The 25,218-nt window shown below is 42.5% G+C and overlaps 1 protein-coding gene across 17 annotated transcripts in view; it reads left to right on the forward strand.

Annotated features, from left to right (window-relative positions):
• Positions 1–25,218, forward strand: part of APBB2 (amyloid beta precursor protein binding family B member 2) — a 332,397-nt gene that overhangs the window by 283,347 nt on the left and 23,832 nt on the right. Inside the window, exon 1 of one of the 17 annotated variants that reach the window (XM_074348846.1) lies at positions 15,121–15,272. The exons of the other annotated variants lie outside the window; for them this stretch is intronic. The gene's annotated coding sequence lies outside the window, so the exon portion shown is untranslated. Of the gene's footprint in view, positions 1–15,120; positions 15,273–25,218 lie in introns of those variants that run through there. 17 annotated transcript variants of the gene reach the window in all.

A 25,218-nucleotide genomic window follows, 5' to 3' on the forward strand; every position in this document is an offset into this window, starting at 1 on the left:
GCTCTGCCCCTTCGTCTTCCTCCTCCAGCTCTCTCTCCCCTCTGGGTGGTACAGATTAGATGGTGTCTTGGAAGGCTCTTTGGAGTCTGACATAACCGCCAGTGGATTCCTGGGTCAGCCTCTCCTTGGCTGTGTGACTATGGGCAAGTTGCTCACTCTGAGCCTCCCATGCAGAGATGGAGGCTTTAAAACCTATGTGCAGCTTGGTATGAGATGACAACTGAGAGAGGGCCTGGCATGGGCACCTGGACCCCAGCGGGCACCTGCCCAGAGCCCCACCCCTCCCACTGCACTGTCCCTCACTCAGGCCCTTCCTCTGCACCCACAGGGGTGGGCGCAGTAGGCTGGGAGGCAGAGGATGCCTAGAGCACCTCCTCCCACTTACTTTTCTCAGCGAAGTTAAAAACACATCATGTTTATTAAATAATTAATCATCCTTTCCTAGAAGGGCTATTTCATTTCACGGGTGAGCAGTTTATTGCCAGAGAACTATGTCTTCCTCCAAGATGATGTATAACATGATTTGGTGTCTACATTTTTAGACACTTGAATGTTTTTTTCTCTCTTCCAGTTAAACTGGAAGGTAGGGTGGTGCCTATTCATTTGTACTGTGTTCCTTTCAAGAGACACATGTGCATAGCGGGGTGACCTCGTATTTTTCCATTTCTAAAGTAGTATGTAGAACTTGCTATGTTCGTGCACATGCATTCCAGTAAATTTTAGTATTTACTAAATCCTGAGTATTTAGTAATAAATACCATAGGTAATAAACCTTCACAGCATTAAGCCTATGAAGAAAAATAAGCAGTTATATAATTGGCAAAGAAATGAATGCAGATATAACAAAAGAAATATCAAAGCCAAAGCCGTTTTTTTCCCTTCAGGTGTTTTTGTGGTTTCACATACTTCATTGTCTGCCTTCAGAACCTAAAATTCTGGTCTAGTTTGTTTCTAAAGCAGTCCCTTCGGACATTTGCCTTACTTTTAGGAAATGGTTATCCTAATGCTAGGTTAGTGAGTAGCGGTTACTCGCCACCTCGGCCCTAGTGACACTAGGGGCCTAAAGTGCCAGGTGGAGAAGAGTCAGGAGACCAAACCCAGACTTGGAGAGGGGTTCTGTGATCTATTAGTCATGTCTGCCATAGTCACAGCGTGACTATTGAACAAGTAATTATTGGAATATACTTCATCTATGCTCTTACACAGTTAGCTTGTCCCAGAGTAATCAGCTAACAGTAACTGTTACAGAGGAAAGATAAAATCTTGAAGAAAAAAGAAAGGGGGGAGAGGATCAAATATTGAATCTCTTAGTACTTACCCATCATATCTGAAATTTGGTAATTTCTTGGTAAATACCTGTTGAAGGAAAAAAAAAAAAGGAAGAGAATTGTTTGAGTACTGTGACCATGCATTGCAATGGGAAAACTTGTTTTCAGGACCTGATTGTGAATCAGGAGGGCTCTGAGCCAGTCGTGGCTCCTGGCACGGAGTGGTTTACAGCGTTCAGAATGACCAAGAACACCCCGTACGTTTGTCTGTGGGTAAACAGCACAAATGCAGTGTTGGAATATGAAATCTTTAAAACATTTGCATTGTCCAACAGCAGACACATAGTGCTTGCAACAATGTGGCCTTTTGTTTTTGTTTGCCACACCGCTGGAAGGAATAAAATGGATTTTTTAGGTTTGAACCCCAGCCCTGCCGTTTACCATTTATGTGTTCTTGGGCAAGTTACATAACCCTCTCAGTTCCTCTTTGTCCTTATCAGATAATAACATTGCCTACCGCCTAGGAGTCAGTGGTTTGGTGTAAGAGGTGAGAACAGTGTCTGGCACACACACATGGTGAGAGCATTGGTCCTTTTGCCCTCAGTTCCATCCCTGTCCTCTCCTGCTGGCCTCTGATCCTGTGGGCTGTGTTTCCAGGCTCCGCCTGAGTTCAGCCACTGGGAAGCAGTCAAGGCTGGAGGAAGGAGAAGCCATGGTTCATTCTTCCCCCCTGTTTGCCTCCTGGCTATGTCTCCTGGTGGCTCCAACTGCCTCTGCATAGGCCACCAGGGCTGTGGCTCCAATGGGTAGCCTTGACCCTTGGGCCCTGGTTCTTCCACCTCCTCCCTTGGGCCCTTCAGCTTCCACCTTTGCAAATCACTAAGTGCCTGACCCCAAAAGCAATCACTGGCTGTCAGGATGGCTGTTCCTCAGCACATGTCAAGTAGACACATCTTCCAATACGTGGAAGTCCAAAAAGGAAGGGGGTCCTTAGACAATACATACATTGTAAATTCAGACTAATTAGAATCAAAGATACCAGCCTATCCAAAGGCTGGCAGAAGGAGAGATTTAGTGAAAAGGGTTTTGTGCTGGAGACTGTCGCCCACCAGGTGTGGGATCCTGGTTAATTCACTTCGCCTCCTGAGTCTCAGTTTCCTTCAGAGTTTCCTCTGAAGTATATGAGACAATGACGACCGTAGCAACAATCATAAAAATGACACCAGTAAATGTTTACACAGTCCATCAGTCAGGGCACAATGAGGAAAACAGAAACTGCTCTAAATATCTGAAAAGGAGGGAACTTAATGGAACATGGGTGATGGAAAAGTTGAAAAGCAAACAGGAGACCCCGTACCTTTCTTTTCCAGCCAGTCTCAGAGTGTAGTGTCTTGATTACAAATTCCAGAGGGAAGAGGCTCACACCCGGCATGGACCGGGCGCCCATCCTGGTCTAACTGACCGGCCAGGTTCACTTCACACGAGATGTTAGCTGGGGGCCTGCTGCCGCCTCATAGGCCAGGGTGTTTGTGGTAACTCCCAGAAAAGGGCGTCACAGGTATGCGGCACAGAGCTCGTTTCAAGATTTCTAACAGCCTAATTTCTACTCATAGGAAGAGCAACTGCCGTATCTGTGTGCCCACCATCTGCCAGACGTGGTACTAGCCACTTTATATCTGCTTTGTTTTGTTTTTTTTTTTTTAATTTTAATTCTTATGACAGCCTTAGGAGGAAGGTTTTATTATTCACATTTTACAGATGAGGAGAGGACAAGGGAAAGATTATGTATTTGTACAATACAGGCTGCACAGGCCAACTCAGATGTTAAAGGTCTTCGCTTCTGGAGGGAATTAAAATACATCAACCCGGAGCAGCGACACTGGTTAGCTAATGCTGATCAGAAGTTATGATTAGTGGCTAAGTATACCTTGATTAACAGAGAAGAGTGGCATGGGGACAAATCAAAGTAGCTTGTTATCTGCACAAGAAATATATTTTAAAATAAGAAGTCCTTGGTGGTTAATATAATAAAATGGCTTCTTGGTGGCTAAAAGGACCAATGTGGTCCACCTGTCACTCTTTAAAAATAAGGAATGGTGCTTGAGGTAAGTAATTTAGCTCCTTTGTGGGAGTTCCTTCAACTTCTAAGATGATTCAGAGTTTGGAATTACTGATTCAGCCTTCTGACTATATCAAGAATGTTTAAATACACATTTTTGCACTCAGTTAATAAGTCAGGAATTCATTTAAATTTCTCATCAGTGCACTCAGAAGTCATGAAAGGAGACTTTGAGCTGTGAGCATTTGCTTCTCTCCTCCTGGTTCATCCTAGCACATCTCACGCGTCATAGTTTTCCAAAATTCTAAAAACAGAATTACTTACTGTTAAAATTGGTCATTAGATTGTTATGTTCTTAAAGAGAAATCGTAAACTTGCCTAAATGATGTAGACTCCCCTCTTTTCCTCAAAACATTTTCTGCATGAGTGGAGACAGTGGAATCTATGGCCAAGTAGCCAGTGATGCTCAAACTGGAGCACTCGCCAGAATCAGCGGGAGGTCTTTATCAACCCCTAAACAGCCGAGTCCCACCCTCGAAAGTTGCTGATTCAGTAGGTCTGGGGTAAGGCCTGAGAAGTTGCATTTCGAACAAGTTCCCAAGTGAAGCACACTTTATCTATGGACCATCCTTGGAAAACTGCTGCTCTAGGCTGAAGAGAGAATTTGCTGAGAACAGGCATGAATGCTTTCAGTCTTGTAGCTTTAAGAGAAAACGATGGGGGTGGCAGATTTAAGTAATTAGTCTGCTCAGTGAGAAGGAGCCACTCTTTGCTAGGAACTCAGTTTACAATATATGAGTTTCCTTTTTTAATGGGGGAAGATAATACACAGAGGAGGATTCACCATTGTGATAATGAAGCATAAAATTTAGGGCCCCTTCCAAGGCCCTGGAGAGGGGGCCTAGCAATGAGTTCACACGTGTTTTGTAAAATTTGCAAAAGGAAGGTATTTTTGTATTCTTTTTCTTAAAGAGGTCTCCAGAAGTTGTCTAAGCTTTATGTCCCATAAAACCTGAATTAACTCTCTGATAATTAATGAATTAGCATAATTAATGAATACATATGAAAGGAATACTGTTTGTAACAAACAGCAGTTTTTTTGTAGGTTAAGCAATCTCTAATAAAAGTGTCAGAAATAAGGGTGAGTGGAGACATCATCTCAGAGGACAAGAGCCTCATATGTGAACTTCGTGTGGAACTTACTTTAATTGAATGAGTTCAGTGGAGCATTCAAGCAGATGAAACTACAAGTTAATCATAGCTTGCCTGCTAAGTGATCAGCTTGCTGTGTGTGCAGTATTTTATATTTTTAATTTTGGATTTTATTTATTTAATTTTATTTGTGATGAGAGCAGAAGATTTGGAGAATGAGATGGGTTCAAATTCTGGCTTCACCTCCAATAAATAAATACAGTCATTCTCTCTGAGCCTATTTTGTCTGTTGCGAGGTGGGGTTTGGTATTAATAATAATTGCTGACTTATCAGGGCTAATGGGGTGCTGTAATAAAATGATAGGTAATGAATAAATGCTTGTTCGTATCTGAAGATATAAAATGCTACACAAATGCTAGTAATTAGTAGCTATACAATGCAATACAGATAGTACACTAATAGTTCATATTAATTGAATGACTGCAGGGCTGTTTTCACTAGATCGAGTCAGCAAGCGTTTTCTATAAAAGGCCAGACTATAAATATTTTTGGCTTTATGGATCATTCTTTCTCTGTCTTAACTACTCATCTGTGCCACGGTTAGGCAAAAGCAGCCATAGACAAGATATACATGAATGGGTGTGGCTGTGTTCCAGTAAAGCTTTTTATATATATGTATATGTATGTATGTGTATATATGTATGTATATATATGTACATACATATATATAAACAAGTGCAGCGATGCTAGATGATATACCAAAGTTGACCCAGAATGCAACAGTCCTTTAAAATTAGAAACTTTCAGTTGAGCATGAGGATAAAAGGAAATATTAGCAATTGTAAATGATGTTTTTGTTTAAACTCAACATTGAAGGATCAAAATGCTGACACATTTTATCTGCTTTACTTTCCATAGTCCCATGATGTAGCTGATACCTCCTTGGGGGATGAGCAAAGTGGGGAGAAGGAGGGAGTCAAGGTTAAGAACAGTTAGGGGTCAGAATACCATCTTGTTTCTCTAAGCTTCCTGGCTCTGGATGTGGTGATAACAGGGTGAGCTCCTGCTTAAACTCTCCTCTGGGATTCAGACTCAACAGCAAGCTTCTAAGAATGGAGTTTTTTGACCACCAGGAAATTAGTTGGTTCTATTTTTTGATCTCCTGATTACCTTTTTTGAAGATCACTGATATGCCCAGGCCTGTGAACATTGGATAAGTGAAACAAACCAAAGGAGTTGTAGGAAGCCCATTAAAAGACAGTTGTCTATACATATTAAAAGGGAAATTAATCATGAACCATGAATAAAGTTGCTATAAACATTCATATACAGGTTTTTGTGAGAAGATAAATTTTCATTTCTTTTGGGTAAATACCTAGGAGTGGGATTGCTGGGTTGCATGGTAATGGTATGCTTAACTTTATAAGAAACTGCCAAACTGCTTTGTTGAAGTAGCTGTACCATTTTGCATCCCCATCAGCAGTATAAGAGAGTTCCAGTTTCTCAGTATCCCCACCAGCACTTGGGATTGCCAAGTTTTTGTTTGTTTCTTTGTGAGTTTCTGTTGTTATTTTAGCATTCTAAAACGTGTGAAGTGGTAACTTGTTGTTTTAATCTGCATTTTCCTAATGAGTAATGATATTGAGCATCTTTTGCATACTTATGAAAACCGTATGTCTTCTTTGGTGAAGTGTCTGTCTAAATTTTTTGCCCATTTCAAAAATTGGATTATTTATTTTCTTACTGTTATCCTTATGCATAATTGCCCCAAACTGGAAACAACACAAATCTCTTATCAACTGGTAAATGAATAAACAACTATGGTATATCCATACATGAAATTCTCCACAATAAAAAAGGAGTGAACAACTGATGTACTCAACAATTATGCTAAGTCCAGCATCACCCTAATACCAAAACCAGAAAAAGTTATCACTAAAGAAGAAAGTTACAGGGCAAATCACTTATAAACATAGATGTAAAAATCCTCAACAAAATATTAGCAAACCAAATTCAACAGTATATTAAAAAGATCATATACCATGAGCAAGAGGGATTTATTCCAGGAATACAAGGATGGTTAAATACCTGCAAGTCAATCTGTGATGCTCCACATGAACAAACAGAAGAATAAAAATTATACGATCATCTCAACCAATACAGAAAAAGCTTTTGACAAAATTCAACATCCATTTATGATTTTTTAAAACCTCTCAATATGGTGAGTATAGAGAGAACATACCTCAGCGTAATAAAGGCTACAAATGACAGGCCCACAGCTGACATCAGTGAAAAGCTGAAAGCATTTCCTCTAAGATCATAAACAAGACAGGATGCCCACTCTCGCCACTTTTTTTCAACATAATATTAGAACTCCTAACCATAGCAATGAGACAAGAAAAAGAAATAAAAGTAATCCATGTTGAAAGGAAGAAGTAAAACTGTAGTTGTTTCCAGATGACATGATACTATATGTTAAAAATCCTAAAGACGCCATTAAGAAACTACTAGAACTCGTCAGTGAATTCAATGAAGTTGCAAGATACAAAATTAGTATACAGAAATCTGTTGTGTTTCTATACACAATAACATACTATCAGAAAGAGGAAATTAAGAAAACAATCCTCTTTCTAATTGCATCAAAAAGAATAAAATACCTAGGAATAAACTTGACTAACGAGGTAAAAGAACTGTACTCAGAAAACTATAAGACACTGAGGAAGAAAACTGAAGATGACACAAGCAGATGGAAAGATATATGATGTTCATGGATTGGAAAAGCTAATATTGTTAAAATGACCATACTTCCCAAGGCAATCTACAGATTCAGTGCAATCCATATCAAAATACAAATGGCATTTTTCACAGGAATAGAACAAATAATTCTAAAATATGTACGGAAACACAAAAAATCTCAAATAGCCAGAACAATCTTGAGGAAGAAGAACAAAGCTGGAGATAACACACTCCCTGATTTCAAACTATACTACAAAGCTACAGTAATAAAAACATTTCTGGCACAAAAACAGACAGATCAATGGAACAGAATAGAGAGCACAGAAATGAACACTTATATGAGCAATTAACTTGTGACAAAGGAGGCAAGAATATACAATTAAGGAAAGACAGCCTCTTCTGTAAACAGTGTTGGGAAAACTGAACAGCTACTTGCAAAAGAGTTAGTCTTTTGCAAGAACAGCTACTAAACTATTGTCTCACACCACATACAAAAATAAATTCAAAATGGATTAAGGACTTAAATGTAAGACTTTAAACCGTAAGACTTCTGGAAGAAAGATAGGCAATAAGCTCTTTGACATCCATCTTAGTAATAGTCTTTTGGATACATCTTCTCAGGCCAGGGAAACAAAAGCAAAAATAAATAAATGGGACTATATCAAACTAAAAAGCTTTTGCACAGTGAAGGAAACTATCAACAAAATGAAAAGGCTATCTGGTGAATGGGAGAAGACATTTGCAAATGATATATCAGATAAGGGGTTAATATCCAAAATATACAAAGAATTTATACAACTCAACATCAAAAAAGCAACCCATTTAAAAAATGGGCAGAGATTCTGAATAGACATTTTCCCAAAGACGTACAGGTGGACAACAGGCACATGAAAAGGTGCTCAACATCACTGATCATCAGGGAAATGCAAATCAAAACCACAGTAAGATATCACTTCACACCTGCCAGAATGGCTAACAGAAAACACACACACACACACACACACACACACACACACACACAGAACTAACATATGGTACAGCAGTTGCACTCCTGGATATTATCCAAAGAAAATGAAAACACTAATTAGAAAAGAGAAATAAACCCCTATGTTTATTGAAGCATTATTTATAGAAGTTAAGTATAAAAGCAATCTAAGTGCCCATATCAATAGGTGAATGGATAAAGAAGATGTAGAACATATAAATATATACAATGCAATAGTAGTCATAAAAAAGAATGAAATCTTACCATCTGCGACCTGTACCTAGAGGGTATGATGCTAAGTGAGATAAGTCAGACAGAGAAAGACAAATACTGTATGATTTTACTTACATATGGAATCTAAAAAGCAAAACAAATGAACAAACATAATAAACAGAGTTACAGATACAGAGAACAAACAGGCGGTTGCCAGAGGAGAAAGGGGCCAGGAGAGGAAAGAAATAGGTGAGGGAGAGTGAAAGGTACAAACTTCCATTTGCAAAATAAATGTCACAAGTATGAAATACACTGTGTAGGAAATACAGTCAATAACTAAGTAATACCTTTGTATGGTGACGTACCATAACTAGACTTACGGTGATCATTTTGCAAGATACAGAAATAACAAATCACTATGTTGTATAACAGGAACTAACAGTGTTGTAGTCAGTTATACTTCAAAACAAACAAACTCATAGAAAGATCAGATTTGTGGTACCAGACATGAGGGAGTCAGGAGGGAAACTGATGAAGACAGTCAAAAGGTACAAACTTCAAGTTATAAATAAGTACTAGGGATATAATGTACAACATGATCATTATAATTAGCACTGCTGTGTGTCATATGTGAAAGTTGTTAAGAGAATTAATCCTGAGTTCACATTACAAGAAAAAAAATTTTTTCTATCTCTTTAATTTTGTATCTATATGAGGTGATGAATAGTCACTAAACTTAATGTGATAATCATTTCATGATGCATGTAATCAAATCATTATGCTATACACCTTAAACTTATACAGTACTGTATGTCAGTTATATCTTAATAAAACTGGAAGAAAAAAGGCTGGGCCTTATAATAAAATTTAGCCATTCTAAAAAAAACTTATGCTAAGTGAAAGGAGCAAGATTCAAAAGCTGAGTATGATATGATTTCCACTTGTATGACATTTGGGAAAAGACAAAATTACACAGATAGAAATCAGACCAGTGGTGGGCTCAAGGTGAAGGGAAATAAAATTTATTTAAAGAACTTCTCTTGGCTTCACTCTACTGACCCGTACCCTCTTACCTCTGCCCCCACCTTCCCAACTGTGGGATTTAGTATCAATTTAAGGTTGAGTTTCTAATGCAGAAACACAAACATGATTTTTCCCTAATTTTAATCTTGGAAATTGCCAGAAAGCAGGCATTTCCCTTGGCCTTCCAGTTTCTCTCCTGAGTGAGCATGAAGACAGCCTGGCTGTGTCTTCATCCTCATGCTCTCTGTGCCCTTGTACTGCCTTGCAGTTCTGTGTCCCAGAAGAGAGCAAGTCATGGGGCTGAGCAGGGAGATGGCTGAGCAGATGCATTTTAAGAATTGAGTGCTATGCTGGTTCTATTAGGATCCTGAATCATCGAGGGTAACGACTGATTTGTGCTCACCTCCCACCACCTAGCAGTGGGGGACGTGAGAACTCTCCGGCGAGATGGGGGAAGAAGGGGTACATCGGGTCTCTTTATAGTACATTGAGTGCCAGGGAGTTGCCCACTGTCTTCGGTCTGGTGGGAGGTTCTGTCTGCTGAATATTGCATAAAGAAAATGAGCTGCGCTCCCTACCGAGGCCTTGGAATTGTCTTCCACTTACAAAGATTTTTGTTGTGCACTTTTATTATAAATAGCCTTTGCATTTTATAGAGCAGAACAGGAAGACTCCAGGCCATTGAGCAGGAGAATTTTTTCCCCCTAAAATTTTCATTAGAGCTGAGTTAAAAGAGATACTATAGTAAAACCTGGAGGTCTTTTAGAATAAACGTCTCACCTTTATGTGAGTGCAAGCAAAGCTGCTGCTGTATCCGATGTTTTGTGGGGCAGTGGAGGTTTTCTTTTACAAATGCATATTATGGATTCCTCCAAGAGCAGCCATCAAGTACACATTCTTTAAAAATAAGTTGAGAAGGATTGCTCTTGGTCCACAATTCCCTGGCTTTCATTCCCCAGGTTCATTGTAGGTCTGAGCTTTCATCCTTTTTTGCTGTTTATTTGTCATTGTGGTCATTGTTTGGCTAATTTACATGTGAGTTCTTGCCACTCAGAGTGGAGTCTTTGGACTAGAGCATCAGCGTCACTCAGGAGCTTCTCAGAAATGCAGGCCCCACCCCAAACCTACTGAATCAGAATCAGCATTTTCACAGCTCCTCAGCAGTGTATTTGCACATTGAAGTTTGAAAGGCACTGATCTAGGTTAAGGTCCTCCCCAGACATCCCACCTGCTCTGTTGATAACCTTGTGAGGATCATGTGTGACCCTCCGAAATGCACCCCTGGTGAATTTGCTTGCTGTCCACGTCGGTGAGAGTGGGTACATGCCACTTCACTACAAATAAACGGAACTCAGTAAGTGCTCGGTGCTGACCTGGGCACGAGAGACACAAACCTGAAACCAGCATGACTGAGCTCCCAGGAGCTCAGTCTAGCGGGGACACAGAATGAGTTACAGCATCACATTGTCCATTGTCTTTGTGTCTCTTGACTTCCTTCACCCACACAGTGTTCCAATCCCCTACTCTTGAAAAAGTTTCTCAATGTACAGCCCATGGGCCACCTGCCTCTGAATCCTTTGGGTGCCTATATGGTAAGAGCAAGGGGTCACTCCAGACCCTGTGAGTCATACTTTTCGAGTGAGCCCAGGCATCTTCATTTCAACAATTCTTATGCACATTGTAATGTGAGAACCACTGACTGAGGTGCTGCTTTGATATCCTTGGTGATTATGCGTTGTGATATGAAGGGATATTTAAATACAGTCTCAAATGTCCAGGGAGTCATTTGGAGCTTTCCTCATACTAAACTCAGGGAAGAGTTCCACGTGGACCCCAAGTTCAAAGCTGCTTTTATCTTTGGGTGACGCGATGTAAGGATCTTTGTGGATGGTATTTAAGGATTGTTCAAATCCATATTTATATGTTTTCTAGCTGCATGGTGTCTAGGAGGAAATTAAAATGCCTTGTTCTATAATGAGTTAACAGTCTGAACGTTGTTATGACAATCCCGTGACTTTTTTGTTTAATGTTTATACTCATCTAATCAAACAAATTGAAATTGGATTATAGCTGTTGCACATTATAGCAGTTATTATCCAGTTTAAATGCAGGTCTGAAGGAAATAAAATTGATTTTTCTATGCTACTTGCAGACACCATAACTTACTGGTGTGCTCTTTGAATTTTCAATTAGGTTTGTACAGAGGAGAGTAAGATTAATGGTTGGATTTTTTTAAATTTTCTTAATGTATTATGTAAATAAACTGTAATATTTCATTCTAATTAGGGAGTCAGATGACTTTTAAAAGTTTGGTGATCTGCTTCCATATTTTTATTTAAGGCATGTCAGGTTTTTAATATGGATACTAATTTTGAGGAACATTTTTATTTTTAGAAAGGAAAAAAGAAAATAATAGAGTAGAACACCATTATAAACTCAGTTACTACAGTAATAGCTACTTTATTTTTCAGGGAATGAGCTGAAATATGCACCATAATTTCAGATAACTGAACCTATCCTTCAATAAACCAAACCCTTTTTTAAAAATTGCCTTCATTCTACAAACACCTTTTGTATACCTGCTCTGGGTAAGCACCATGCCCAATGCTAGGGATTCAGAGTTGATCTAACATAAGTCCTTCACAAAAATAAGACATTTCGGTACCACTGATTGCTCTTAAGGAAGAGAGAGGTCAGAAAACACAGAGGCAAGAATGGTGGGCCCTGGGGAATAGGGAGAGGCTTCAGGGAAGAGGTGACTTTTGATCTGGACCTTGACTCCAAAGTAGGAGTTGGCAAAATGGACATTTATGCCTTAAATTATAAAGGCATTACATGCCAATTACATGCTCATTTTAAAAGTACCCATAAAAATATTGATTTATTAAATTTGATTACTATTAAAGGTATTTAGCACTTACTGTGTGTCAGGGAATGTGCTTGCTGCTGAACATACAGTGGGGAACAAAATCACTTTTAGATTTCATAATCTGCTGCAAGGATTCACAGGAAATCACTGCAAGTTATATACTCACAGTTATGGGGTTTGCTTTGCTTTGTTTTGTTGGTTTTTTGTTTTTTTTTTTTTTTTTAACAGCCAAAGGATACAGATTAAACTTAGCCAAGAGAAGAGGTACATAGGGCAGAGTCCTGGAGAGATCCATACACAGAGCTTCTATGGTCCTCTCCCCGTGGAGTCTGGACCGCATAGCTTTCCCAGCACTGATGTGTGACAGTGCGCATAGAGTGTCTCCAACCAGGGAAGCCCATCCAAGCCTTGGTGTCCAGAATTTTTATTGGGGCTCCATCACATAGACATGGCTGACCACCCTCCTGGCTGAGCTCCTTCAGAGGTGGAATTGATGCTGAATGACCCAAAGCCCCTACCCTAAATCACATTGTTAGATTGTCTGGTGTGACCCAAGACCCCCAGGAAAACAAAAACACTCACATCAGGTGTGACATTCCATGCCCTTACGGATTTCCTCCCAGAAGCCAAGGGCAAAGGCAAGACCTCTCTTTGGCCAAAGCTGAATTCTTTACAGGAACAAAACCAGACACTACTATAAGTTTATAAAACTCACCATAAAGTGAAGAAGATGAGGACTATGCAGAAAGAGTCCAGATGCTTAGGGTTGTGAGGTGGGCAGTTCTGTCAGTGGGGAAGTTTTTCCCAAGGCAGTGGCCTGGAACCTGAAGGATGAGAGAGATTAGCCCAGTGAGTGGTGCAGTGAAGAGCATTCCAGGAGGAGGAGGCAGTTGGTGCAAAGGCCTTGAGTTGGGAAGTAGCTGAATGTGGTCCAGAAATTGGGAGGAGATGAGACTGGAGCAGACAGAAAAAGGAGGGATGTGGTTGCAGCATTAACTAGAGAGAAAATAGGGACCAGATCCCAGGTGGCCTCAGACACCCTGCGAATGATTATAGACTTTGTCTTCAATCAGTGGGATACCATTGTAGAGGTTTAAAGCAGGATCGTGGATGCTTGGATTTGTGATTTATTTTTAAAAGGGTCACTTGTGTGGCTGCTGTGAGAATAGCCAGTTGGGTACAAGAGTAAACACTTAGAGACTGTTAGAAGACTACTGTGACCATCCCGATGGGAGAAGATGGTGGCTGGAGCTAGGTGGTAGCAGGGGAGCAGGCGAGAGGGGGCACGTTTGGAGAGCAGTAGGAGGTAGAGTTGGCAGGTCTTGTCAGGCATGACTTTCCTGCCAGCAGACCCTTGGCTGTCACACTGTGCTGTGGGCATCTGGCAGCCCCATCTGATTTGTTGCTTCCACTTGGCTATAGGCAGAGACTCAGATAACCAGACTACTAGAAATTACGTGTAAGGAAGGAAGGGCAGCCTTTGAAGGAGTGACAGGTGCAATCCTGGGAAGTCGGTTCATGTCTCCAGAGTTGGTAATACCTATTCTGACTGCTGAACCCCAAGACTCAAACCCACTCTCACTTCTAGTTGAAGGTGTCTGCCAAACAATTGTGGTTGCCAAGCACTTCACTGTAAACAACTCTTCTGAATAACTGAGGTATTACCGGTCATAGATTAAGTACACCAGGAATTAAATCACGCCTCCCTCGAAAGACAATCGTTAACCAGAAAAGCCCAATATGGAGTTGTCAGCACAGAGCCTGGCACTTAGGAGGAGCTTAATAAATGTTGAATGAGTGAGATATTTAAGCCTCTTTTAAAACAGGAACATTAAAAAGAGCTTCCAGGACACCTGTGGTGTGTTTTACTAAACCCAGACAAGGCCTTTTAGTAGTTACCTAGTCCCTTGATTTTGCATGTGTATTTTGTATTTTCTGTTCCTTCCTCTATGAAAGGAGTGTACTGAACTTCGATTTTGGCAGAAAACATGTCTGATGTCCCCTGCCTGTTTCATTTTGTAATCACTCAATCATATTAACTTATTCTTGCCCAGAAACAATTAGAAATAGGAAATACTTTCAGTATACACAGGATATAGTCAGTAAGAGACTGGATTTTACTTTCAAAACTATTGTGGCCAGTAGCTGGCCAGCACTCTTGTTTGAAATGCTGTCACTTAGCTAGCGGGACGCTCTTGTGCTTCCATGTATATGGTGGGGCAGGGGGCGGGCTCTTAGCTAGAGATGACAACGTTGTGGTGCCAGTGTCATCTTGGCTAAGTCAGCAGTAAATAAAAGGTGACTTAAGAGAGACGGAGATGGGGAAGGTGTGGAAGAGTGAGCCAGTATTAAGTGTTCCGTGTAAATTGGTAGGGAATCTGTAAAAAATACATTTCAGCTTAGTTCAAAACTTGATGCCTGACTGAGCAAGCTACAGTTTGTTTCTGCTTTGTTGTGGTATCGGGGAGGCGTTCTGGCTGTGGGTTGCAGTACGCCCCCTCTCTCACCCCATCTCCCTGGCACAGATCAGGCAGGTCGTGTGAGAAACCAGAACCCCAGGCCAGGGATGTTAACTTTTTAGAGGTTCATTGGGATTAGAATGAATTTTCCAGGTCCTGGGAGTCCAAAAAGGGAAATATTAGTCCTAGAATGGGAGTATGCTGGGATGGGGGTACTCCGCCCCTCTCTACAGGTTCTGAGGCCGGGTCCCGGTGGCTGGGAGCACCTGGCGGGGGCACCTGGCGGGCGGCGGGCGGGGCGGCGGCCCACGTGCCTCCCCGGCAGCCAATGGACGGCGGCGGGCGGGCCGGGCGCGGGGAGGCGCGGATGGCACCCGCTTCAACTTGAGACGGAAGGGACGCACCGCTGCTGGTGTGAGCGACTCCTCCGGGGTGGCTGGTGCCCGCACTCCGGTCTCGGCCCCGAGCGCGAGCGGCATCCTCACCCAGGGCCGCCCGGAGGCCGAGGTGAGGGACGTGGGGAGGGGGCGGCGCGCCTTTGTCTGCAGGTGCGCGCGGAGGTAACCAGCGGGGTCGGCGGCCGAGCTCGCGCCCGGGCGGCCCGTGGGACAAAGGCTGCGCCCTCCCTTCCTCAGAGTCCGCGCTTAGCTGGGGGCGGCCAGGAGGGCTGAGGAGGGGTCTTTCGATTTTGCTGGAGGGAAGGGTGAGGATTGTATGAAATGCGGGGAAGGTAGAGGAGTCTTTTGATCCAGTTTACCAGCGTGGCAGGAAGCTGTTCAGTGGATGGTCTGCGCTGGTCATTTCTGTTGAGCCCAGTGTTATGATTGAGTCAGTGAGTGCATTCATCGCACGTGCCCTATGATGAATCCCCATGTATGTCTTTTTGTCGGTATTAGGAGTGAAAAATATCGCAGGATTTGGTAATTGATTTTTGAATTAAAAGCAGTATGTTTGGTGTAGAAAGACTGCAGTTCCAAAAATTTTGGTTATAGGACAACATTGGTGTGACTTCCATTTGAGAAAATGTCTCAAATTCTCAAAATGTAGAAAAGCAGCCAACTTATCACGTGCTTGCTCTTGGCCCTGAAGTAGGTTTTTGTTTTGTTTTTTAAGAAAAATATGATTTAAATATTGCACACAACACTTGACTGGATCTTCAGGCTATCCGTGTCTTTTCTATCTATTATCTGTTTTCCTGTACCAATACTGTATCTGAGCACGTCTATTGATTCCCTAGTTAATACGTTAGCTGTGAATCTTCATTACTGTGTTGGGTAGGAGGAGGCGGGGGAGGAGGAAATCCTATTAGTCTTTTCTTTCTTTTTATAACATCAGCTGCAGCCTGGCTTTGACTTGTGTCATGAATGGTGGATTTCGCCTGCTTTCCTCGTGTTCTCTTTCCAGTTTTCTTAGACCATTGAGTGATCAGTCCTTCCTCCAGCCTTACTTTGACACAAAAACAGTTTTTAAGTTTTCTCCCTAAAGTTCAGATCTTTGCTACTGCTTTTGAGTTATTATTTGCTTTATGAAGCTTTTCAGGACAAAGGTGTCCTGAGGCCTTTCCCAAGAAGTTAGAAGCATAATGTATTGTGAGAACAGCCCTAAATCTGTATTTGTAAATTTCACCTATAATTTTGGAAGTTATCTGTGGCTGTGTTGTCCAAAGTGAAATTTGCATAAAAAGTGTAATAGGGGAAAGACTTTCCACAAGGCATCAGGCATTATTGTCAAAGAAGCTGCTGTTGCTCTTGGCTCAGAGTGAAGGTGTGGGGTATGTGCTGGTCTGGTCAGGAACCTCACCCTTCTGAGAGCTGCTGGTTTGTTTATGAGTTTTTCTGTCATTCTAGCAAGTCCTGGCTTTTGAGCAATGGGGATAGTTTATTTAACAAGCATTTATTGAACACTGCTGTGTGCTTGGCGTTGGCACTAATGATGAAGTGGTAAATACAAGTAACTTCTTGCTTTCTTAGAGCTCACACTGTGCTGGCATAGGGCCCATTTCAGGTCTTCTGAACGGGAGCATTCCTGGGAAGCAGTGCGGATGACCCTGAGCTGAGCCAAGAGGGTGTGGCTGCTGGCTGCTGCCCTGGAGGTCAGCTGCACCCAGGGCTGTAGGTACCAGACCAGCGGGGCACTGCGCTGGGCTCAGTCTTCTCGAATCTGCTTGCCTTGATCATGGATACCTCTCAGAGGAGTCTGGGACTGCAAGGAGGGCCAGAAGCTGAGTTCTAAAAGAGCTTGAACAGTGGCATTGTTTTTTGGATTCCGGTCTGTTTCAAAAACTATCATTCCTGCCATCTCCTAGGCTCATCTCCATGGCTTTCATCTTGAATAGCCCCTCAGGGAAATGAATTTCATTCTTTTCCACCGACTGAGCAAAACTTTACATCTGTCCCCAGTCTCCCAGGTGTCAAGAGGTGACCTCTAGGTTGAGAGACCTGGAACACAGTTGGAAAACCCCTGTTGTGCACTCTCTACTTCTCATGGATTGGGGGTAGTCAACTGATGATGTGTCATTTCTTACTTGTTGGGTTTTCAGACTTTTCCACAAATCCCTAGGGTCACATGAAAACATACTAAATAGTAGTGTAATTTGTTCTTTTCAAGTGCTCAAATGTAACATTTTAAAGAAAGTTTTAGCCCTTTGAATTCCTCTATACTTAACATAGTACCTGGCATAGGATGCTCTCCATAAATAATTGAATTGTTGGATGGGCAGATGAATGAGTGCAGGTGAAATATTTCATTTTCTGTTTTTAGGGTTTAACTATGATTATCACGTTACTTGGCATTTATAGTCTACAGATTAATTTTCTGTTCAGCAGATGTAGAACATCTGTGTGTCAGGCATCTCGTGAGGTACATGCAGGAATGAGACAGGGTTCAGAGAGGCAGGAGATAAACTGGAAAACTGATTCAGGAAGCAGGATACGATAGATTATGATAAATCCTGTGAGGTCAACAGCACCATGCAGCAGAGAGAGTACCTCTGGGGAAAGGGGACACCAAGAGGCGGCCAATCCTAGGAGGTGTCATTTGAGCTGAGCTTGAAGGCTGAGGAGAAGCCAGGAGGAACAGGGAAGGTCGGGGGATGAGGGGTGCTCAGCATGTTCAAGGATGCAAGGCAAAGGCCAGCGTGGCTGGAGCTGGGAGCAAGGAGGCCAGTGATGTGTGCTGGGGTGGAAGAGGAAGTTGGGGACCGGGGTGGTGGAGGGAAACGAGATCATGCAGGGCTTTTGGTTATGGTGGAAGGTTCAGGTTTTCTTTTTAATTCCGTGAGAAGTCTCTGAAGGGTGGTAACCAGAGGCGTGCCATGATCTAAGTTATTTCATAAAGCAAGATCTTAGTGAATGCTGTTAAGGGACATTGATGTCGGGATCTGAGGTGGAAACTGGGGGACCAGTTAGCAAGTCCTGGTCCAGAAAAGATCAAGTAGTGGCAGAGGGGATGAGGGGAAGTTGATTGTGGAGATTGAACTGGAAGGGTTGACTGTAGAAGATTCAGAAGGGGTCATTATCTGGGACCATACCTGGGTTTTTAGATTCATTGTTTATTTCTGTTGGAAATACATATTAATAAAAGGAATGTATAAAGACAGTTAAGCAGTGGAGCAACTCACTTTCCATGTGTGTTTTACCAAGACCTTGACTTAGTTTTGTTTTATCCTCCAGTGAACTGCTGTGCATTTGGCCATCTTTCCGGGATGTTTTCACCCTTCAGTGCCCTGACTGTCCTTCTCAACTGTTATCAGACCTTTGAGCATTTTCTGTGTTCTGTCATAAAAATAAAGGATCAAAGTAAGAAAGAAGACAGGTTTAAGCTTTAATCCACATGGAGTTACTCTACCTTTGCTTCCAGATTTATAAGAAACCATTGATAACTGCATTTGAAGTTGTTTATTTCAGAGACAACATCCAGCATCGTTCCAACAACTGGTAGTCTGTTGTAAATAAAACTTGTTCCATATCTATTTCAAATCAGAAAGAGTAAAATTCCTTAGTAACTTTGCAGGAAATTCACTGTGCATTTTGCAAGCTAGAAAAGCCATGTCCTTGTATCTAACAAGTAGAGAAATGAAATATTTGGTCTCTGATGGGATTTTTTGGCCCCACCTTCTAGCCTCAGATTTGTAAACATGAAAGCTTACAATGTCTTTGCCAGTCAACTTTGGTTTTGAAACCAACTTTGGTTTGGGCTTGCAAAAAAACAAAAATAGAAACGCAAGTAGAAAATATCCCTTCTGCAGTCAGAATTTTAGGCAGACGAGAAGGGGCAGAAGTCACTGGGGCTGCCATCCCCTGTGACCTGGAAGCCTGGAGTGGTTACTCTAGAACATGTAAGCATGTCTGGGGATGAATAAATTATGACAGTTGAAATAATTATGATAGAGGAGAAGCAGCTGCAGAGAGCATGGTTGACAATTCGGGCTGATTTGGCCTGATTCTGTCATGTCAAAGCATGCATCTGTTTGCCAGGTTACATGAAAATGCTGTTTTCAAGGAGTCTAATGTGTTTTGCTTTTTATTGCCACCCCCCCTCCAAAAAAGAAAAGAAAAGAAAAGAAAAACATTCTAAGAAGAGTCATAGTCTGCTAGTGACTCTTTTAAAATAAAACGGCTAGCATAGAGATCCATGTTGATCTGACCCAGGCTGGGCATCCGTGTAAGATTTTAGTTGAGCAAAAGATATTTTCATTCTAAAGCAGCTGCAAACTGGAAGAGCTCTTACTCTTGCATCTGGGTGGAATAGCTTCCAGCTGGCCCTGGAGTTTGTCGCCTGTAACAAGGATTATTCCACCACCTCCGCCAGTCGCATGGGTTTAATGCACGCTTGGTTTACTGCTCTGCTGGTACCATCTTGAAATTTGTAATAATTTTTCATGTAGGCCTTGCATTTTCATTTTGCTCTGGGCTCCACATGTTTTTCAGCTGGTCCTAATCTCAGTGTCTGTCCGTGTTGTATGTTGCACCCTTGAATCACGTTGTCACTAGAGTGGGGTTCCACACTTTTTCTGTAAAAGGCCAGATGTTCAGTATTTGGGGCTCTGTGGTCTCTGTTGCGGCTCTCAGTGCTGTCGTGGTAGCACAGAAGCAGCCGCAGGCACCAGCACGTGAAGGGGTGCGGCCGTGTTCCTGAGACGCTCTATTTGTTAAAACAGGCAGCGGGCGGATGGACTGCGATCCTGGGGCCATCATTTGCCACCCCTGAGTTACAGGACTTGAGTGGAAACCACAGTGACCAGTAAAACAGAGACCTTGTCCTTTGGAAGGAAGAAGGCTCAGACACCTTTGGGCAGCTTTATGGTTTCCCGAAAACTGGTCTCCAGAGAGTGTTCCTGACGAAAGTCAGGCTGTTAGGGGTACTTCGGTGGCAGGCCGTTATTCGAACATCCCCAAGCCCACGCTTGAGCTTCTTCAAGATGGCATGTTAATTCTGTTTGTCGAATATGAAGACATATAGACAATAAAAGATAAACTCAGACAGGAAAAACATGCTACTACCATGATAGAATTGTGGTTTTGTTTTGTACAGATTTATCATATTTGATGGAAAAGAAAAAAAGATGCTGGAATAAGAAGGCTAGCTGTGTGTAAAGAGTAGCCTTACTGAATGGGAAAGATGTGTCTTTCAAACTGAATCAAGAAGTTAACCCCTGCGGAGGTAGCGTAGCCCCTCTGGGGGTGCAGGGGTGCTCTGTGCTGCCTTATATTTAGCCCAGCTCTCCATACTTCCTCTGCCTCTGTATGCATGGAAATGTGTTGTCTGGGGTCTTTTCTCTAAATGATAAAAGTTTATTTCTCTTAGAGTACAAATATAAAGAAAATTATCTGGGGAGTCGGTATATCTTGATAGAAATCAATATACAAGGGAAATTTATATATTGATTTCTTCAGGAGCAGAGGAGCCGTTTTTCATTTAGACAGATCCTATGAAGAAGGAATCTAGTTAGGGGTTCTGGAAACGTTGTTTCTGCTAGAGATGATCAGAGTATAGATTTGCTTTGCTTTCGAATCAAGTCACAAGAGATTAATAATCTTCTCAGAACTCGCCTCCTGTCCATTCAGATAAAATATGTTTTATTAACGTTGTTTCAGATGACATGAAAACAAAATGTGAACTAAAGTCATTTTTAAAGTGCCGACTGTGATAAACAATAACAAGAGAAAAAGAAACCCAGCTACCTGCCTGTTACTAACAGTGCTGTTCCCTTACCAAGATGATCAGTCAGGAGGAGCGGGGAGTCCTTTTTTACATCACATAGTTTTTATTCAGAAATATTTATTGATTACCTACTATGTGCCAGACAGTGCTGGGTGAACACTTACCCACAGTGGGGAGTGAACAAGGCAGAAATGTTCCTGTTCACATGGATTTTCCTTTTTTGTTGGGGAGAAGGAAGGACAGACAGCAAACAAATAAGCAGGCTGGTTTTAGATGCCTTGAGTGTTGGCAGTGACTGGGTGGTCCGGAGGGGTCTTTTGGAGGTGATGATGGCAAGGAGGAGTCCTTCATGGGCGATCTGGGGGACTAAGCATCCAGACAGCAGAAACAGTGTGCACAGAGGCTCCAAGGCAGAAACAGGTGTGCGTGTTTGTGAACAGAGTGGAGCCTAGCAGGTGTGGGTGAGGCAGGAAGTGAGGTCAGAGAGAGAGATGGACGGCGGGGCGGGTCATAAGCAGGAGAGCAACAGCATAAGCAGCTGCTGTGTGAAGGATGAACTCCTCGGCCTTTGCCCTGGAAAGTTATCTAGATCAAGCACAGCACTTCGTTTTTGGCACTTCATCCCATCTTGCTGTGGTGGAACCAAAGACCCGACACAGACAGAGACAGGAGCTGAGAAGGGAGGAGAGCCTGTCCGCTGGGAGGGAGGCAGTGCCAGGTGCCCCCAGAACACAGCAAAGACAAGTCCGGCCAGGCCAGCCTGTCTTCCTTTTGTGGATCCACCACTTTCTGGCGGTGGGGATTTTGAGCAAGTTCAATGCCCTGAACTTTAGATTCACATTTATAAAGTGAGAGTCATGAGGCTCCCCTGCAGGGTTACTGTGTGGCTTGGCATTAATGTGCACCAAGAACAGAGCCTGGCTGGGTGGCAGATTGAGTAAAATAGGAACCGCTACTGTTGTTTTGTTATTAGCGCTCAGTCATCCTCGTGTTGACGTCTATGGTTGTGTGGCCATTATTGAGTTTACAGAGTATCAGAAATACTTGTGTCTACATATAAGTTCCCAAAATTCAAATGAAGGCCAAATGTCTTGGCTTTTTGTGCTAATCTACACTAGTATTCCTTCTGTCTGCACAACGGAATGGGGATTGGCTATATAGGGAGAGCCCTAAAGCCTCTTGAAAATTTAGAAACGGATTTAAGAATGTGCCTTGCCCACATGAGGCCTCCGTGAGGCTGGGTGCATGGAGCTGAAGGGACTTCACCCACAGGCTTGCTGTGGTTTTCCCTCGGACCTGCCAGTGGCTGGTGAGCTCACGGCCCTTCTTCGCATGGAAACCACTTTCCCAGCGTGCGGAGCTGTCATCTTCCCTCCTCTGTCTTTGAACGTTCACTTGTTCGTATACCTTGTCAGATGGGGCCTTCTGAGTATCAAGTGTTTTGTTTCGGTTTTACCATCTCTGCTTTCAGGAAGGAAGCCAGCCCATGGTTTCACAATTCAGGAATATTTTACATAATTTATCCTTTGATTGTACCCTGAACTTTATACCCTGAAACCGTAACAAGGCATAAGTTAACTCTCACTTGAAAACTAAATGTAAATTGTGTGTGCATATTCTCTTTCTGCTCAGCTATTCAGAGAAGCAAGGTTTTTTTTTCTTTTTCTTTTTTTTAAACTGTAATACAGCGCAGATGAAAGCAGACTCTCGTTAATTCTTGCTATCTTCAAAGATGGACTTTCAAAAAATCCTCATTTCCTGTTGCTCTCAAATATCCTTTTTCCCTCATTAGTAAGCTGGCTGGTAACTCTTGTGTCTTCTCTCCCAGTGGCATGAGAAAGTCCTTTGTTTAGAAAAATGTGCCTTGAATTTCAATAACCTTAAACCACTTTAGGTCCTCAGTTTCACACTTACTCCATTTGGAACTCCAGCTCCTATGTCTAACAGTTAATAGGTTTCGTCGTGCCAGCGGGGGGCTGTGGGAAGAGGCTGCAGGAGCAATGAGGTGGGAAGGGAATTCACTTTGCAAAGTCAGGTGCACTTGTCAGAGTGGGGGTTTTCTGTCTCCGTTTGGTCCTGGGAAGGACAGGCCCTTCCCCTAAGCTGAATTTTCTGAAATTCACTGGACACCAGATGGTAATTGGCATAAACTCAGAATTCAGTTCAGAAGTTTTTCACCTACAGGGTGTCTGTGAATGAGTTTCAGGGATTATTGGACTTTCTCCTCCACCCCTTGAGATGGTGTATAAAGTTGGGTGTCTGTGCACATCTCTTCCTGGAGTGTTTTCATCAGAGTCCAAAAGGCTCCCTGACCCTGAACAGGTTAGAAACATCTTCTCGGCAGACCTCCCTTTTCGCACCCTCAGATGGTAACCGCACTGCTGATCGTACACATCAGGTCCACACTGAATACACCTCTGCTGTGAGTCTCACAGAGATTCATGGACGCGATCCTCACAGCACCCTTAGGAGGTGAGTACCAGTGTCGCTCCCATTTCACAGTTGAGGAAGCTGGAGAACAGAGGGCCTAAGGGCCTTGAGACAGGGCAAACAGTGAAGAAATGTCACAGACCAAAGAACTTGAAGCTGTGGAAAAAGATGAACCGTAAGGTTCAGGAGTTGGTGTGAGAGTTTTCATGATGTGAAGTTTTATGTTTTTACTTCATTGCCATGTGGATAATGCCGGTCTGTGTTGGTGCTCGGAAGGGTTAAAAGACTCTCAGTGACGAAAGACAAGCATCGAAAAGTAGCACAAAGCAGAGAGTTCTGCAAAAATGGAGTGAGACGTACCCTGGCAAGTCTTTGCTTTACGTGCTCAGTTTGTGAAAAGTAGATGGTGTGCATTGCATAAGAAGTAGGTGGCTGTGCTGGGGAATTGGACATGCGTCCTCTTCCAAAAAGCTGGACTAGACATTGTCATTCTAGTATGCTTTTTTTTTTTTTTTTTGAGGAATTTCCTATTCATTTGGATGCAGTTACGTACGCCAAGTAGTTGTTATTTCAGGCTTATCTTAATGAAAACATTGCCAATTACCCCTCCATTCATTTTCCCAATTAACAGCTTCCAAGAGCATGCTGACCAGGCAGCCTTGGGGCCTGCAGCTGGTATGGAATTAATCGTGGGGTTGGAGTCTTCCCACTGGCATCGTGAACAGTGAGAAGGGAGTAAGCTTGTGCCTGACTCTAAATTTAGCTCTCCCCACCCTCAGAATGGCGTGGCCTTTGCCGAAGCCCAGCTTCGGGCTGCTGTTTTTTCCCCCTGCACATTACAAGGTGTTGGATTGGTTGAACAGCTGTCACTGTGACTCTTCTGCATTTTTTGAATGACATTTCAAAAATCACTCTGAAGTCCCTACTCATGGCTGGTTTTTACTTCAACACTTAAATCAAGCAGTGTCTATTAACTCCAAAGAATTAACCTTGTTAAAAGTTCACAGTGTCATTTTCTGAGTACTGCCTTCAGGAAAAAAACATAGTAGTATTGCACTGTATTGTATTCTATGTATTGATGTTATTTTCTTAAGTGAATCACTAGTAATAGGTCTGATTTAAAATATCCAAGGCTCCAATAATAAACACAAAAGAAACAAATGGTATCCTCCAATGTCTAGGTTTAAGTTTACTTAAATATACTACGTGTGCTAGGTATGGCCTTTATAGTAAGAATTAAAAATTAAAATCATCTGGCATAAATCAAAAACTAATCAAAGAAATGCTGCCCATTCGTCTTTGTAGTAAGAGTCAAAGCACTTGAATCCTTTTCTGATAAAAATCTGAGCATTGGGAGATTCCTAGAGCAAATGATCTGAGATGAAAAACCCAGGACTCAGGTGAAGTGATTTGCAGAGTGTTTGCTCAAACTGAGACTAGAATCCAGGACTTTGGATCCTTTACTGATAATCTAAATTGCCTCCAAAGACTGGCTTTTTACTAGTGGGGCACTGCAGAGGGACAGGTGCCAGAGGTGACCTCATGCTATGAAAAGTGGTACCCAGCAAATCTGAAGGGAGGGCCACAGACACTCCCCCAAGTGCCCTCCCTTCCATGGGAGACATTTCATCTCACGCTCTGCCCAGCATGACCCAGCTGACATGACACCATCAAGTGACCTGGTGATGATCGCTACAGTGATGCAGTCTGTTGCACTTTGTGACACACCAGACGTTCTCTGCACACACCGTCTCACTTAATTTAGTTCCTATAATTACCCTGAGCTGGAGTCCTTGTCCCTTTTTTCCTGACAAGGAAGCAGGTTCTGAGGGGCACACCATCCCACACGGTGTGCCTGGCA

The sequence above is a fragment of the Camelus bactrianus genome, chromosome 2 (assembly GCF_048773025.1).
Source record: "Camelus bactrianus isolate YW-2024 breed Bactrian camel chromosome 2, ASM4877302v1, whole genome shotgun sequence".
Lineage (NCBI taxonomy): Eukaryota > Metazoa > Chordata > Mammalia > Artiodactyla > Camelidae > Camelus > Camelus bactrianus.